The following is an 18,357-nucleotide window of genomic DNA, read 5'->3' on the forward strand; positions in this document are numbered from 1 at the left end:
TCTTAAGCTCCTGCCTGTCCGCCAGCCCCCAGATCTCCTACCTGACACTGACTTACTACTTGAAACTTTATTTATTGCACCATGTTGGTGTGGTGGGCAGGGTGGGGGGCCTGCCCTAGATATAGGGGCCCTGCTGAGTGGTGCCCCACCCCAGGCGCCTGGTGCCTGACCATATTCCCCCCAGTGCTGCTGCTATCCCCATACTACCCAGGCCTCCACCTCCCCAGGGAGCCTCCAAGAGCCTTGACCCTCTGCCCCCCACTCCAGACCTACCATTCCCTAGCCGCAGAAACAACACCCGCCAAAGGTCCCAGCTTGCTGGTGAGGGTAGGAGGGAGTGAGGAGAGGGGGCCCTACAAGAACTGAGGCCCCTGCCAGCCCTACTCATCCCCCAGGCCCCCAGGGCAGAGCTGGATCTGGAGGCCAGACACAGCTGCTGAGGCTGGGCCTAGACCTCTTACCCATTTGGCTTTGTTTCCCTGCCCTTCTGTCTGTCTGTCTGGGCCACTCCTGTCTGTCTGTCGGTCTATTTCTGGGAAGCTCATCGGTATAGGCCGTGGCACCTTCCCAGTTTGTCCCATACTATAATCCATAAACTGATCTCATTATCGGTGCTGTGCTGGAATGTGGTTTTTTCTTCAGATGGGGGTTTGGGGTGAGTGAGGTGCTGAAGCCCTGGAAGGCTCATAAGAGGGGAAGGGGCTCCCTCTTCATCCCCATGCCTCTGTCCCAGAGAGGGGGCAGCTGAGCAGGCAGGACTACCAGGTTACATCGCTCCTGTGATCGCGATTCACGTCTTAGTGCACACAAAGAATGCCCCCGCTGAGGCATGCAAATTCAGCCTGGGCAGCTCTACTTGGCAGCCCTGTGAGGAGTCCTTGCCACCGACTTGGTACCCGGTGTCTCCTCCCAGCTGCCTTGAAGGGGCTGCTGGGCTTGCAGTTCAGACCAGGTCTTCCTCCAGTTGCAGGGTCAGAAGCTGCCTCTTCCTGACAGTGAGGCTGGACCTCTGGCTTCCTGCTGAAGGAGCCATGTGGGTTAAAGGAGCTTAAAGGGTAAGGTGATGACAACTTGTAAGACCATGCTGACAGTGCAGGCCTGGAGGACCTGGTGGCCCTTTGAATTCTGAGGTCTAGGTGCTCATTCTTGCCTCCTGTGCCTGTGGTGTGGGCTGTGCCTTCTCCGTTACCCTGACCCACCAGGACTCAAGCCCATGATGGGATGAGTTGCCGGGCACCCTCTGGATTGCTGCTTGTTCCCCATCTGCCTGCCCCTGGCTACTCTTCCGTCACCCTGGCCCTCCAGGTGCAAATCCCAGCCCCCAAGGTCTCAGTCTGGCCCTGGGCTCCTCAACTGGGAGTGGCCCCTCAGTGGATTGAGCCTTTACTCCTGGACCTGCAGAATGGGTGCAGGGCTTTTGCAGCAGTAGAGCCTGGCTCCAATCCAGCCCATCCCTCACTTGCCCAGTGACCTCCAGAAAAGTATTCAGCCTCTGAGACTCAGTTTACACTAGGACGCTGTGTGGTATGTGTTGCTGCCCCTCTTGTTGTGGCTGGTGTCCTGGTTTGGTCTGGGTGTCCCCAGCAGGGTCAGCTCCGACCAAGCTGAGTGGCCCTTGTGCCTGGGGAGGGTGCCCATTTGTTGGCAGCCTCATGTTTTGGCCATTGATGGGAGAAGTATGGAGTCCAGCCAGGTTCTTCTGGGAGCTTGGTCAGGACAACACATCCGGAGGAGGCAGCGGGTGGCAGGGAGCCCTGGACAGCCGCCTCCTATGCCACGGTAGGGCCAGACAACCAGTCTGGGTGCTCAGAGCAGAGCCATGCTCTATATGAATGGCGCTGGGGGTTCGGAAGTTTGCTTGCCAGCTGCACATGGGCTCGCATACTTCAAGCCATTCATTCAGCAGGTATTTACTAAGCTGCTGCTACATGCCAAGCACTGATCTAGGCACTGGGGATAGAGCAGAGAAGAAATCCTCCTCCTCAAGGAACTTTGAATCGTGACCATTCAGCATGAAAAGTGTCATGGTGGGAATAGGGCACTCAGCTTAGAAAGGGCTCTTGACCCTGAGAGGTTGAGGGAGGTCAGGGTAGGCTTTCCAGGGGAGAGAATGATGGGGCTGAGAGGGGGTCTCTAGTGATCAGAGGCACGGAACAACTTGTACCAGAGGCGGGTGCAAGGTCAGACCAGCTGGGACAGAGTGGCACGGGGAAGGGGACATGGGGCGGGACAGGTGGCAGGACCTCATCCTGCTGGCTGCTCTGCTGAGCTGTGCTATGGAGGAGGCATTCCTCCTGCGTCGCTGGGGGCCCCTGTGGATTCTGAGTGGGGAAGAGACTGCTTAAAAAGGAATACTGGCTGCTGTGTCAGATTTGAGGAGGAAGGTCAAAGGCCAGGGAGAGGGAAGGTGGCCTGAGCTGAGGGGTGCAGTGGGAATGGACAGGAGGATGGATTTGAGAGCGATTTAGGGAGTGAGGTCGGCAGGATTGGTTGTGGCTGGTTGATGAGTAGAGTGAGGAAGAGGGTAGAGGGCCAGGGTTCCTGGTGCAGAGGCAGAGCTGGAAAGGGTGCAGGTGGAGATCTGTCCTGTGTGAGAGTGTCTGCCCTGCGGGGGCCTGTGGGGCAGTGGCATCCCTGTGGATGTTCAGGAGCAGCTGGATACGGGGGTCTGGGACTCAGGAGAGTACTATGGGCTGGAGTTAGAGGTGTGGGAGCCACACCCATCAAGACGGTCCTTGAAGACCTGGGAGTGGAGAGAAAAGAGAACGAGGCCCAGTCCAACCCTGAGGCCCCCCAGCCCTGGTGGGGTGAGCGAAGCAAGAAGAGTTGGGAAGGGCTTCCCTGTTGGCGCAGTGGTTGAGAATCTGCCTGCTAATGCAGGGGACACGGGTACGAGCCCTGGTCTGGGAGGATCCCACATGCCGCGGAGCAACTAGGCCCGTGTGCCACAACTACTGAGCCTGCGCATCTGGAGCCTGTGCTCCGCAATAAGAAAGGCCGCGATAGTGAGAGGCCCGTGCACCGCGATGAAGAGTGGCCCCCGCTTGCCACAACTAGAGAAAGCCCTCGCACAGAAACGAAGACCCAACACAGCAAAAATAAATAAATAAATTACTAAACTCCTACCCCCAACATCTTCTTTTAAAAAAAAAAAAAAGAGTTGGGAACAAGCAGCTGGAGAGGCAGGAGGAGAAACAGGAAGGCATGGTTTTCTGCGAGCCAGGGTCACACTGCTGAGATGCTAAGGAAAACAAGGACACAGGAGTGTCCACTGGATGAAATGCCAGGCAGTCCTCAGTGGTCTCAGTGAGAGCAGTTTCAGGATCAGTGGTGGGAAACTACAAGGTAGGGCTGAGAAGCTAGTGGGAGGAAAGTAGCTCTCAAGAAAGTTGGCTGCTAAGAGGAGAGAGAAGCAAAGGGGTAACTGAAGGTGTGGGGAGGGCGTAGGAGTCTCAGGACCCCAAGAGCTTTTGTTGATGTGTGATATAGCGATTGACAACATTTAGTGTATTAGGAATTGAGAAGTTTAAAACATATTTATCAATTAAATTTAAAAAATAAATCCATTATATGTTAACATATTTTAAAGGAAAAATGATTCTATTTTCCAGAACAAATTTAGTGAAAGGAGTGGCATTGTTTTATTTTTTATTTATTTATTTTTTTGCGGTATGCGGGCCTCTCACTGCTGTGGCCTCTCCCGTTGCAGAGCACAGGCTCCGGATGCGCAGGCTCAGTGGCCATGGCTCACGGGCCCAGCCACTCCGCGGCATGTGGGATCTTCCCGGACCGGGGCACGAACCCGTGTCCCCTGCATCGGCAGATGGACTCTCAACCACTGCGCCACCAGGGAAGCTCCTGTTTCAAATTTTTAATATCTGACTTTAATAGAAGCAGTTGGATTCTCAGCTGTTTCTGCATTCCTTCTGTGGCAAATTCATATATAGTTCTGGAAAACTCCATTGTACACTTGGAGTCAGTTCTTGGAGGAAGTGTTAGACTTTACCTTGTAGGGAAGTTGAGTTCTGTGGTGATGTTTTAATTTTTTCATGTGTTTTTCCTCCCACAAAAGGGTCTTTGTTTGTTTTTGTTCTTTTTGTTTTGTCTGCTTGTCAAGCAGACAAGTGTTGTGTTCAGGTCTGGGCTTAAGGAGGCTTGTGCTGGTGGCAGGGGAAGGCCGCAGGACGGGCAGGTGCTGGGGAGGCATGAACTAAAAGCAGGAGCAGGGAACATGGGGACGTTGCCTGGCAGCCAGTTGAAAACGGGGGACAGGCAGGAGGGAGGAGACTGGGGAACCCCAGGGTTTTGCTGAGAGGGGGCATAAACAGTTCAGGGGCGTGTGGGCAAACACCACTCTGGCCTCTGAGCACCTTTCTAGGGCTGACAGACTCTTAGGGGTTCTCCAGGTTGCCCCCCACTGGGTTCCAGGAAGGACCACGTTCCTCTGAGGGCTGTCGTTCCCCTGAAAACAGTGGTGGCAGAGAACCAAAGGGTGTGGGGAGATGGACCTCAAAATGGGGAGACCCTGTCTTTCCCCAGGCCTGGCTCTGAGGAGGGTCAGGGTGCTCCAGGGCCAGGTTGGGGTGGCCCTGTCACAAGGAGAGTGTCCCTGAGGGCCAGGCTCAAAGCAGGAGGGTCAGCCTCCTGCCCCACAGCTAGGGTGACCATATATCCCAGTGTGCCCAGGAGGGGCCTAGTTTACTCCTGTTGTCCTGAGGTAATTATTACTTTCACTCTCAAAAGCCTCGAGGTTTGGAGTGTTTAAATGGCATGGTGTCTGTGGAAACTGGGACCGAGCAGGATTGTTTTTTTATTTTGGCTGCGCCATGCGTCATGCAGGGTCTCAGTTCCCCGACCAGGGATCGAACCCCTGACCCCTGCGGTAGAATCGTGGAGTCTTTACCACTGGACCACCAGGGAAGAGGGCCAGGGAAGTCCCCAAGCAGGATTGCTTTATCTGGCGCCTGTCAGAAGAGGCTGACCAAAGCCTCTGACCACACCTGCCCTCTGCCCTCCTTGCCCTGTTCCTGGGCCCTCAACCCCTGCCCAGGGGCCCGTGGAGGCCACTCTCCTCTTCCCTTCCCGGGTGCCTTTGGAGAGTCCCGCCAGGCCTGCCCTTCCCGGTTCAGGCCCGTCCGGGGCATTTCCCTGGGCTGTGAGGGAGAGCGGACACACCCTGAAGGCTCCACCACCACGCCGCTCTCCTGTCACCGGCCCAACCCCTCCAAGAAGGAGAGGGCACCGCGCGCGTCCGCGCCCTCCCCCTGCTGTGCCCGCCCCTCCCGCTTCATCCGGGGACCCTGGCCCGCAGGCGCCCCTCCGGCTCGGCGGCTCCCCGGTCCTTCCCGCCCCCCAGGAAGGTAGAGCCCGGGGTGAGCGCTCCCCTCACCAAACCTTAAACGTGGGCCCAGTCTGCTTCCTCAAACCTTCAGGCGTTCCGCTGTCTTACCGGACCTTGGGGCTCCCTGTCCCGTCCTACCTCCCCCGCCCTAATGCTCACCCTCTTTCCCTGGACAACAGTCATGCTCTCCAAAGGGATCCGCCTTCCCCAGTTTGGTGCCCTCCTGGATATTTATTTCCTACAAAATGTAAAATGCAACTCGGCCCCCGGCGCCTGCTCTCCCCTCCCGCCTCGGCCTCGCGCTCCCCCCGCCACGCCCCTCCATCCCGCCGCCTGCCTGCTGTCTCCTCCCACCTCGGGCTATTTTTGGTCACCAAGGCTTTGCTCCTACTCTTTTCCCCCTGCTAACCACTTTGCCCAGCCCTCTCACATCTTTCTGAACTCAGCGTCGGCCTTGTGCCTGCATAAGCTGCTGTGGACCTGGGCTGGGGCTGGCTGGTGCCCCCCCCCGCCCCCCCTCCCGTTTTGAGCCCAGCCTGTCGTATTGACGTGATCTGCTTGCAGATCTGTCCCCACTAGGCTCAGCACGCCCCCCCTTCCCCAGGGCAGGAACTGAATGTCGCCCAGCTCGTTGCCCAGCTCTGGGGCCCCACGGGAACTCAGGGGACCTATGGGGAACCGGGTTTAATGAGACACCCCTTATGAACGCAATGTCACGTTTCCCCTTGGAGGGAAAGGACCCGTGGAAACCTGTCACCACCAAGGGAGAGTGCCAAGCCGCCTCCTTGGGCTAATATTCAAAGTGAATGTTTCTGTGCACAGCCCAGGAATGTGGGACTGGGAGCCACCGGGGTGAGGGCAGACCCAGCACGTGCCTGACTGGGGCAGTACTGACCCACCCTGGGCTGCCCCCTCTCAGCCCCTCTGTTGGTCTGAGAGAGGTCAGGCCCTAAACACACACCAGAGGAAGGACCGCCCTTTGGCAGGCATGTCAGGGGCAGGGTCGGTGCCCTTGCTAGTCCTCCCTGCTCCGGGCGCTAAGTTGGAGGGCTGTTTGTGCCTGTCTCATGGGAGCTGGACCCTCCTGGGAACAACCTGAGGGTGCTGGTGACTGGGGGAAGAAGGGGACAGTAATGTACCCACCTGCGGCTTCCCCACTGCTGCAGTCAAAGACTCCTGCCAGGCACAGACCCTCCTGGGGCTGTCATGTCCACGCCAGGTCAGGAGGGTGGCTCTGGCTGGGAGGATGCTGAGTCCATGGCGGTGAAAGCTGCTCACGTGGGGTAACCGAGTCATCCATCCACAGGAGTAGGTCCTCATCCGTGGAGGTTTCCACAGGAAGGGAGACCAAGTTCCTGCTCACAGGCTACTTGTACGGACCTGACAGAAGCCTGCAAAACGCCTGCAACATGCAGGGTGACTTCTTGCTTTGTCTTACACCCTCCATTCCCCCACCCTGAAAGCCTCTTCCCTGCCAGCTCTGGCCTGGCTAATTAATCACTCAGACTTCAGCACTCAGTTGAGATGTCCCTCCTCCGGGAAGCCTTCCCTGAACCTTCTCTACCCGACCACCAAGGCCTGGCTTTGGGGCCCTGCTACGCATCTCTGACATCTCTGCTTTTTATCTTGCAGATCTGATGGCACTGTGTTCGTTGTTGGCCTCCCAGTGGACTGTGGGCCCTTGAGGTGCTTCCCAGAGCCTTCACACAGTAGGTGCTCACATTGTGTTTGTTGAACGAAAGCCCACACACTCAGCAAGAAGCAGGCACTGGCGAGGGGAGGATGGGGACTGCGGAGGGCATTCTGTGCTCTCTCCTCACAAAAGGGACTATGCAGCAGAGGTGGGGGGGGCTGGGGGGGGGCGCAGGGGAGGGGAAGAGGCAGACCTACCATGACTACCGCCACCCCAAATCTGCCAGGGCTTCATACCCTGGTCAGGACATTGAACTGCTGTTCAGATGCAAAGAATGAGCACTGGGCTGGGATCCAGAGGTTCCAGTCCTGTTTTAAGTCTGTGTCTTAGACAAGGCACTTTTCTTCTCTCTGGGCCTCCGTCTCCTCAAATGTAAAATGAAGAGCTGCACCAGAAACCCGCTCCCATCCAGTTCCAGTGGCTCCTCTTTTTCAGGAGGGACATGAGCTTGGGGTCGGAGGGACTGAGCTCAAGAACCAGGGCTCCATGTATCCTGTGAGTCCTTGGCCAGGTTATTTAATATCTCTGAGCTGCAATTTCTTCATCTTTAAAGCAGGAATGATAATCATAACTATCTCTTAGATTCTTGGGATTAGATGTGCTATCAGGTGAAAGACTCTTATATACTTTATTTATGTTAAAATATTTATTTAGTTAGTTTGGTTGTACCAGGTCTTAGTTGCGGCATGTGGACTTCTTAGTTGTGGCATGTGGACTCTTAGTTGCGGCATGCATGCGGGATCTAGTTCCCCAACCAGGGATCGAATCCAGGCCCCCTGCATTGGGAGTGCGGAGTATTACCCACTGGACCACCAGGGAAGTCCCTATGTACTTTAAAGCACTATGTGAATGTTGGTTATTGTTTAACACTATTATTTTTCACCAGCACCTAATTAGTTACTGGATTATCTCTAACCTCACTAGAGTGTAATCTCCACAAGGGCCAGAGCCAGCACCTCCCTGTTCATTGCTGTGTCTTTGGTGCCCAGCACTGAGCCTGGCTTATCTCAGGCCCTCAAAAAATATTTGCTGGCCAAATAAATGGATAAATGAAGTTGGCTGAATGACTGTATGAATGAACTCTATTCACTTAGCAGAGCACTGAGGGCAAATCAGGTTGATGGGTAGAGGGAGAAAGGGAAAAGCGGGTGGAGGCAGAGGAGGAAGGGGGTGCTCCCTGGGCTGCCCCACTCTGCTGTGTTGGGGAGGGTGGGTGAAGAAAGGCAGGAGGAGAAATGACAAAAAAAACCCCAAAAACGTGGGGCCATGAGAACAAGGCCACACAATTCTGCTGGGTGCCTTGCAGGTGGCCTCTCCAGATGAGCCCTCTCCCTGGTCAGTGCCCACCTCCACCTCTCACAGCTCCTGCCCTGCCAGCAAGTGGGGAAAGGGACGAGAAAGGAGGACTGACTGAAAGCCAGGCCATTGTGGTTTGTTTACCAATAGCACAGTCCTCCTGGGTCATGATACAGCCAGCAGCATCTGACCCAGCTAAATATATCTCCTCTGCTGGCCTGGACCACACAGCCAGCTCCTGAAGGCCAGGGACCACCCGCTCTTCCCTCTGGTTTGGGCCCTGGGCCTCCTCCTGACCTTTGAGCTCTGTGTCCCCAGGGAGCCAATGGCTAATCAGGTCCCAAACCAAATGCAATTGCTGGCTGAACCCAGGAGGACAGTTTCATTTGGACAGACTCAGGGGACTTAGGGGGGGAAAGTCCAAAATTTCCAGCAATAGGAAACCAAATGGCCCATCTCCCTTCCATGGCATATTTGAGTAATTATGAATGTTTAGGAAGAATATTTATTAATGTTCAGAAGACATTTTACTCTTTTTACAGTATTCCTTAACATTAGTGTGTAAGTGAAAAAAAAAAAGCATACAAAGTTAGACACATAGTATGAATAAAATCATGTATTTAAAAGGCATAGAAATATGTCTGGAAGGAATTACCAGAAACTGTCAACACAGTTTGCCTCCCAGGAGGGGAACTGGGGGCCAGGGGAGGGGATGGAAGAGAGACTTTTTATTCTTATGCCCTTTTGTATGTTTTTGATTTTGAACTGTGCAAATTTATTACTTATTCATAAGTCAGTCAAATATGTAATAAAATGCAGATCTGAAAAAGAAAAGGCCTGGGCACAAAGAGGCTCTGGACATCCCCTCAGAAGTTAAGAGCACTGATTTGGGTGGTGGGCCATGCAGGGTGCTCCCTTTTCTACCCAGAGTTAAAGCTGGCCCCAGGCCCAGGTAAACCGGAACACCAGGCTTGCAAACTGGAGCAGATATTGATGCTCAGAAAAGACATACCTGCCTTAAAATATCTCTCCATAGTGTCTGACATTCCAGTCCATGCCCTTCCCTGAAGTACAGCTTCTCTAAAGTCCCCTTGAAATTATTAAGGTGTATTGGGGGGATGCTACCATTTTATCATGAGAACTGAATTGAAATCCGAAGACACATTGTAAGAAAGCTTTCGTTGTGGGAAATATCTTACTTTCTTCTTGCTTCTGAGTGTTTTCTAAATTTCCCTTAAAAGCATACTTCTTGGACTTCCCTGGTGGCACAGTGGTTAAGAATCCGCCTGCCAGTGCAGGGGACAGGGGTTCAATCCCTGGTCCGGGAAGATCCCACATGCCACGGAGCAACTAAGCCCGTGAGCCACAGCTACTGAGCCTGCGCTCTAGAGCACGCGAGCCACAACTACTGAGCTCGCGTTCTGCAACTACTGAAGCCCACACGCCTAGAGCCCGTGCTATGCAACAAGAGAAGCCGCCGCAGTGGGAAGCCTGCACACTGCAACGAAGAGTAGCCCCCTCTTGCCCCAACTAGAGAAGGCCCACGTGAAGCAAGAAGACCCAACTCAGCCAAAAAAACCCCCACACTTCTGTTCTTTTTTTGTGGTACGCGGGCCTCTCACTGTTGTGGCCTCTCCCGTTGCGGAGCACAGGCTCCGGACGCGCAGGCTCAGCGGCCATGGCTTACGGGCCTAGCCGCTCTGCGGCATGTGGGATCTTCCTGGACCGGGGCACAAACCCGTGTCCCCTGCATCGGCAGGCGGACTCTCAACCACTGCGCCACCAGGGAAGCCCCACACTTCTGTTCTTAAAGTGCTTGTTATAATTATATATCAAATAACACATGATCATAGTAGAAAGTTTGGAAAATACAGAATGGTATAAAGAATTAAAATTCATTCATAATTCCTCCATCCAGGAAAGTTTGCATCCTTCTATTCCTCTTTCTTACTACTCTATTAAAAACGTTTATTAAAAAATAAACTTCAGTTATTTTGTGTCCTACTTTTTCACCTAAGATTAAATTGTGAGCATTTTTTCCTATGTCATCAGATATTCTTAAAGATATGATTTTTAATGGCCACCTAATAGTTCAACATAGTGATGTACAAAATTTATTCAACCCATCCTATATTGTTTCCATTTGGGTTGTTTCCAATATTTTGCTAGGTTCAGTTATGCTGCCATGAAACCTTTGTTTTAGTTGCGTTTAACAGAAAATCCAGTTCCAGTGGGCTCAAGCCATGGACTTATTGGTGAAACTCAAAAGTTATGAGGGGGCTTCCCTGGTGGCGCAGTGGTTGAGAGTCCGCCTGCCAATGCAGGGAACACGGGTTCGTGCCCCAGTCCGGGAGGATCCCACATGCCGTGGAGTGGCTGGGCCCGTGAGCCATGGCCGCTGAGCCTGTGCGTCCGGAGCCTGTGCTCCACAACGGGAGAGGCCACAACAGTGAGAGGCCTGCGTACCACAAAAAAAAAAAAAAAAAAGTTATGAGGAACGGAACTTCTGACAAGGCTCAGTCTGGGCTCCTGCTCCATTACCCAAGGTTCAAAGTTGAGAAGCCTTGCCCTACAGCAAACTTGATTATTCCCTGAAAATAGATCCCTGAAACTAGAGTGGCTGGGTCAAAGGCATGGATATTTCTAAAATTCCTGACACAGATTGTCAGATTGTCCCACACAAGGCCCTAACACTTTACATTCCCACCCTGGATCTGGGTGTGTGAGGCCTAAAGCTTATACAATTTGGGAAAGCCCTCTTTAAGAAAAAGAATACAAATTAAGCACAAAAGTGAATATTTAGAATAGAAAAAGAAAAAGCTTACAAATACCTCAAAAATCATAAAATAACATTATTTATCAATAGATTGAAACATATGAAACTGCCATATTTGTAGATTAAAAAGCAATTTTATGTTGTTCAACCTAAAACTTTTCCTGTATATTTTTGGCTGCATCTCCTTTTTTTTCTTAACAACTTCACTGAAATATAATTCATGTACCATACGATTCACCTTTTAAAGTGTACAATTCAATGGCTTTTACTACATATTCACAGAGGTATGCAGCTATCACCACAATCAATTTTATAACATTTTTATTAGTCCACAAAGAAACCTCACACCTTTACTTCTTATTACCCAATCCCCCAACCCTATGCAACCACTAATTTACTTTCTGTCTATAGATTTGCCCATTCTGGACATTTCACAATCATATAATACCTGGTCTTTTGGTGTTTGGGTTCTTTCACTTAATATAATGTTTGCAAGCCTCATCCTATTTGTAGCACAAATCAGTACTTCATTCCTTTTTATGGCTGAATAATATTCCATTGTATGGATATACCACATTTTATCTGTCCATTCATCAGTTGATGGACATTTGCATTGTTTCCACCTTTTGACTCTTGTGAATACTGCTATGAAGATTCATGTCTAAGTTTTCTTGTAGACATGTTTTCATTTCTCTTGGTACACCTGGAAGTGGAATTGCTGGGTCATATTGTTAGGGTTCTCCAGAGATACAAAACCAATAGGAGATATAGATAGATAGACAGATAGATAGATAGATGATAGATAGGTAGATGATAGCTAGATAGATAGATAGAAATAAATTGGTTCATGTGACTATGGAGGCTGACAGGTCCCAAGGTCTGCAGACCTGCAGGATGAGTCTGCAAGCTGGAGAACCAGGAGAGTCAGTGGTGTAGTTTGGTCCAAAGGCTAGCAGGAAGAGCCACTGTTTCAATTCCAGCTTGAAGGCAGGAGAAAGCCAATGTTCCAGTTTGAAGGCAGTCAGGCAGGAGGACTTCTCTCTTACTGGAGGGAGTGTCAGCCATTTTATTCTATTCAGGTCTTCAGTTGATTGGAGGAGGCCCACTAGCATTAGGGAGAGCCATCTGCTTTACTCAGTCTACTGACTTAAGTGTTAATCTGATCCAGAAAACTCACAGAAACACCCAGAATAATGTTTGACCAAATGTCTGGATACTCTGTGGCCCACTTAAGTTGATACATAAAATTACAGTAACAGTATATGTTTAACTTTTTCAGGGACTGCCAAACTGTTTTCCCAGGCACCTGCAGCATTTTACGTTACCACCAGCAATGAAAGATTGCAATTTCTCCATATCCTCGTTAACACTATTACCGTTTTTTTAAAAAATAAATTTATTTATTTAATTTTTGGCTGCATTGGGTCTTCGCTGCTGCATGCAGGCTTTCTCTAGTTGCTGAGAACAGGGGTTACTCTTTATCGCAGTGCGCAGGCTTCTCACTGTGGTGGCTTCTCTTGTTGCAGAGCACGGGCTATAGGCGCGTGGGCTTCAGTAGTTGCGGCACACGGTCTTCAGTAGTTGTGGCTCGTGGGCTCTAGAGTGCAGGCTCAGTAGTTGTGGCACACGGGCTTCGTTGCTCCATAGCATGTGGGATCTTCCCGGACCAGGGCTCGAACCCCTGTCCCCTGCATTGGCAGGCGCATTCTTAACCACTGTGCCACCAGGGAAGCCCTATTACCATTTTTATTGTAGCCATCCTAGTGGGTGTGAAGGGCTTCAAGAAATAATATTGCAATTTCACTTTCTATAGAAAGAATATAAAGAAAATGTAGTATAGTCTTTTTTTTTTTTTTTTTTGTGGTACGCGGGCCTCTCACTGTTGTGGCCTCTCCCATTGCGGAGCACAGGCTCCAGACGCGCAGGCCCAGCGGCCATGGCTCACGGGCCCAGCCGTTCCGCGGCATGTGGAATCTTCCCGGACCGGGGCACGAACCCGCGTCCCTTGCATCGGCAGGTGTACTCTCTACCACTGCACCACCAGGGAAACCCTAGTATAGTCTTTTTAAAATAGCATATTTGATATAAATTTTTCATTACTGATAGTTTTAGAAAGTGCCCTATTGCCACCTCTGTAACTTCCTCAGAGATGCCTGTTCAGGCTAGGCCTTGCTCACTGATCTCAGGAGGCATGGTCTCCCATGGCAGCTGGTCCAGCCAGCCAGGTCCTCACTGATCTGGTGATCCCACCATGCCAGTCTTTGGGGGCTTACTAGCGATGAAGCCTGGGCCATAGTGGGACAGTGTCTTGTTTAGATCATTCTCCTTAGGGTCAACAATGGGGTCTGGATGCTGGATGAGGGCCACCAAGGGCAAATTGTCACTGGAGGTAGAGGAACAGCCCCAGGACCACCTCTTCCAAGGCACAGAGGGGGTCTCCAAGACTGGAACAGTGTTCCATGCCATCCATGCAAAGGAGGCCTACAAAGTGAGGAGTCCGGAAGCTTAAACTACAGTGTTTCATAGTAAATCAGACTTTGATTCCACCAAGAGTTGGTGCTAAAGCCTGTTTTTGTGTATCTTCCCCAACTCCGGCAGTTTTTTTTTTTAATTAATTAATTATTTGGCTGTGACGCGTCTTAGTTGCGGTATGCGGGATCTTTTCGTTGTGGCGCATGGGCCTCTCTCTAGTTGTGGTGTGCAGGCTCCAGAGCACACGGGCTCAGTAGTCGCAGCACGCGGGTTGCCCCAGGGCATGTGGGATCTTAGTTCCCCCACCAGGGATCGAACCTGCATCCCCTGCATTGGAAGGTGGATTCTTAACAACTGGACCACCAGGGAAGTCCCTGGCAATTGTTATTTAAAAGCAAACCTCAGCCAATCTGATAGGAAAAGCTTGGAATCTCATTGTTTTAGCTCTCATTTCTTTGATTATTAATGAGGGTAAACATTTCCCCATGTGATTATTACCCATTTGCGTATTTGTGTGCATTTTCTATGCATGTACAGTGCCCAGCATGCAGAAAGTGTTTATAAATAGACCTCAAATAAGTGGTTTTGCCCATTTTCCTTTGGGGCATTGTGTTCAAGACTAAGAGCTGTCTGTTCAAAATCTGTTCTCTTCTTCCTTAATTGTATGGCAGCCTCCTTTGCAGTTGGATGGGTCTTTGCATCTAGAGCTCTCTCTGATACAATGTGAGCCAAAGTACTGTGAGCCATTTAAGGGTCTAACTCTTAAGACAGCAGGGGCACCTCCTCTCCAGACTTTCCCCTTCCTATCAGATGTTTCTGCAAACCAGCACTAACCATGCAGATGAGAACAAAGCATGGAGATGGCAGAGAAACAGGATGAAAATAAACTGGGACCTTAAATGATTGTGTAGAACAAATTCAGATTCTTAAGGGAGACATGTGGATTTACATCTGATTTGAGCAGTTGCATTTTGGAGTCTCTCTTACAGAGTGTATGCTGCCCTAACCAATGTAAGCAGTGACATTATTTGATCAGAGGATTTATCGCTCAACCCATGGAGATCTGTAATTGGACAGTCCCTAGGGATGACCAGCCCGTCCCCATAAAGGTGAAGCACGGGGGAGTGGAGATCAGGAGATCAGGTTCAGTGACACTGGCCTTTGAGATCACACAGTTCGTTTTCCTTGCTCTCACTGAACCCTGATGATGGACTACATTTGCTTACATTGCCTTCAGATTGCCTCCAGCTCTTCCTTGGCAGAACTGTTCCTAGGTATGTAAGTTAATCAACATGTTTTTTGGTTTTTTAAAAAAGAGAGAGTAAAATAAAATCCATAAGCTTTAGTGAACTGGTTCAAACCAGAACACGCCTATCTAGAACACTGGGCTTATCCAGGACTCAGGTACTGGAGCCCAGCAGAGGCCAGAGGCACGCACTGAAGGTCAATCACTTTATTCCTAGGAGACCCCGCAGTTCCTCCTTCAGAGTACTTTTCTCTGGTTCAGAAGTTCTGAATCAGGATAAATGGTTTTCAAGCCCCCAAGAATTTGGAAAAGGTAAATTAGAAGAGGGAGGTAAGTTAGATATCAGCACAAAAACACTAAGGGACACAGGTCCTATTCAAAGCAGACTTGAGACGCACACCAGTGCAGCTGCCCGTGTGGTTTAGCATCGGGCACTCGGTAGTCCCAGCGCAGGGGCCTGAGCACCAGATGCTCGTGTGGCCCAGGTTCTCAGGAAAGGTTAAGATACGTTCAGTAGGGTCTGTTTAAGCTGTGATACTCATAAAATCTCTTAAAAAAGAGTCCTAACCAAGATAAATTCTGGTGTTTCAAAGGGTTAAATATCAGCTCTCTGAAAGACTTAAGCTATTCAGAAAGATTCTGCATGATAGAGTTCATGCTGCCCTTTCCAAATCCACGGGGCTGAGGACAAACTGAGACCACTGAAGCCGCGTGGCCCTCACAACCCACTGGATTCAACCCCTAACCCCCGACATGCCCCACTGCCCTCCTCAGACATTCCCAGGCAAGTGGCTTCAAGGGTGCAAGGCATGAAGCTGCCTGGGGTCTTCCAGGACACCTCACCTGGGAAATGTGAAGGGAGCCCCTTCCCTCTTCCCTGGTGAAAGGAACAGCTGCATGTAGGCCTGATTCAGGGTGGGGCTTGGGGTTGTGTGGTGGTAATGGAGGGCATGAGACGTTCTGAGTGCCCTGGGCGATCTCCCAGAGAGTGGCTCTCAGGACCATCAGCCGGGCTGGGGGAGCTTAGAAAACTCCCCACCGTCTCCTGCAACTGTGACCCTCTGTGCCCCTGCTTCCTTTTCCCTTCAGAGGCTGTGCAGCCTAATCCACGGTCCAGGTCAGACCCAGAGAGGCCACCCCAGCCCTTGGTCCAGGCATTCATTCTTGGGCTTTGGGTCCCAGGACCTCAAAATCCCAAAGGGCAGGAGAGCAGAGAGGCATGGGCTCTGCAGGGGTGCCCACTAGAGCCCGTTCCCTGGCCTTTGGGAAGAAACTCTTACCTCTAAGAGAGAGCCTCTCTCTCAGGAATCCTTGTTTCTCTTAACCAAGGTGCCAGGAACTGTAGACCAGGGACTCTGAGAACTGTGGAAAAGATCTTGAGCTTTGTTAACTCCCTATGTCCAGTTCTGCTTTTACCTGGTGTCTTTGTTTTGATGAGCAAGAAAACCCTTAATATAAAAAAAAAAGCAAGATGCTCATTTTTGGCAGCAGTTAGGAGAGGACCAGGAGTACATCCCCCAGCAGCTTGCCGTAAACGGGAAACTGGAATGAGAGTGGATGGGGGCTGTTTTAAAGAGGAAGGGGAAGCCAGCTGAGTCTCAGGACCTGAAGCAAGGAAGAAATAGGAGCACAGGAAGAGTTCAGGGGCCTGGTGACAAGGGAGGCGCCCAGCTTCCTCAGGGACCCAGGAAGTGGGCCTCAGGCTTGTCCTCCCTCCTCTTTCCCTTTCCTTCTACCTCTCCCTAGACCCAGCCCTGGGGACTGTCACCGGGGACTGGCATCTCCGTAGTCCAGCCATGACACTGCCCCAGACACTTCCAGGATGACAAAAGGGGTTGTTTCCATGAGGCCTGACATAGCTCAAGCTCCTGCCACCCCAGAGTCCTTAGAAGCCTCCATGCAGGGGCCTCCCCTCCAGGCAGATGGCTTTCTTAGCAGCACCATTTGCTACCATAGAGCGAGTACCTGGGCACACACAGTTTTAAGACAGCCAGAGGCCCTGCTTTGTCTAGAACAGAGCCTGCCCTCCCTATGCCCTCCACATCCAAGTGGTTTGAAGGCACCATGAAGATGGCTGATTTGGGCAGCCAGCAGTGGCCATGGCTGCCTCCCAAACTGCACGGCTTCCCACACTCTGGCAGTCTCGGAGAAGCATAGGAGACCTGCCAAACTTCACCATGCCCCTGAAAAGGGCTTAGGAGTTAGTTCAGAAAGCTGACTGGCCCTGAGGAGTCTGGTGGTCACGAGAAGGAGACACATGCAGCAGAGAAAATAGCGAGTCCGGGGATCGTAGACCCTCCAGCAATTAAAGAGGCTACAACTTGGTGGAGTCTACACAGGACAGAGGGGCAGCAGCAGATCAGAGATCTTCTCTCTTACCTAACATGTTAACAGAGGTCTACCCAGGGGAAAAAGGCGATGGAGAAAATCATGAATTGATAGGTTTAAAATGAAAAAAGTGAGAAAACATGTATGGGACCTACTTTTCCTGGAAAGGTTAGTTTTTCATTTTCTTTCATCAGGTGGATTGAGTAACCTAAACAATCAAGTTGTGTTTCCTGCACAGAGCTTCCTGGCTGGAGTGGGGGCATACAAGCAGAGATCAGAGTTTATTCTGACTGACATGGCTGGAGGGTGCCCAAAGCCTTGTTATGCCAGGTGTGGTCCAAGGCGAAGCAGCCATCACCTGAGGTGTGTTAGAGATTCAGTTTCAGGTCTCACCCTAGACCTTCTGAAATTCAACCTGCATTTTAAGGAGAGCCGAGGTGATTCATATCTATACTAAAGTTTGATAAGCATTACTTAAAGGGATGATTCAGAAGTTTCAAAAAAAATTTAACTTAAACTTAGTTTAACTCCACACAAAATCTTTAGCTAGCAGTAAAAGCAGAGCTGCTCTGTTTAATTTGGGTGGCCCATATCCCTTTTTGTTTATCACTAACAACAGACCTTGAGGCACATCTGGGGATCTCTAAAACTCCAGGTCCAGGGAATCTCCAGAGACTCCTGAGTGCTTCAACAAAGCCCTAGGCATGGAAACTGTGATAGTAAGCCCAGTGCAGACTCCACATTTCCAGGGCTGCTCATAGGGCAGCCCACAATCTTAAAATCTGCTTACCTAGGGCCCCAGAGCTGGCTCATGTGGCAAGGGAAACCTGTTCGAAAAGATGGCCTCACTGTGATCCAGTGAGATCTGCACTGGAGGACTGGACCTCCAGGCTCCCTGAGGGATGCTCCTTTTAGCAGGCAGGAGCCCTCGCCAGTCTTTTTCTATGTTAAGGGACTGGCTCTTTGGGTTCACAGGTGAGAGCTGTCCATCTCCCACATGAGAGCCGCAGTCTTCAGAGAGTGGACAGGCTAGCATAAGTCATAACTTGGGGACAGGACTCAAGCTGTTAATGAGTTTGAAGCCTTCGCTTTTAAGATTCAAGCCCCATCTGTGAACCCTCAGGTAAGGGAGGGACAGGTGAGGAGGAACATTAAGGCTGCGAGCACCCCTCAATATGAAATGTTAGCTGTGTTTCTACAGGGAC

This window comes from Phocoena phocoena, chromosome 2, assembly GCF_963924675.1.
Source record: "Phocoena phocoena chromosome 2, mPhoPho1.1, whole genome shotgun sequence".
Taxonomy (NCBI): domain Eukaryota; kingdom Metazoa; phylum Chordata; class Mammalia; order Artiodactyla; family Phocoenidae; genus Phocoena; species Phocoena phocoena.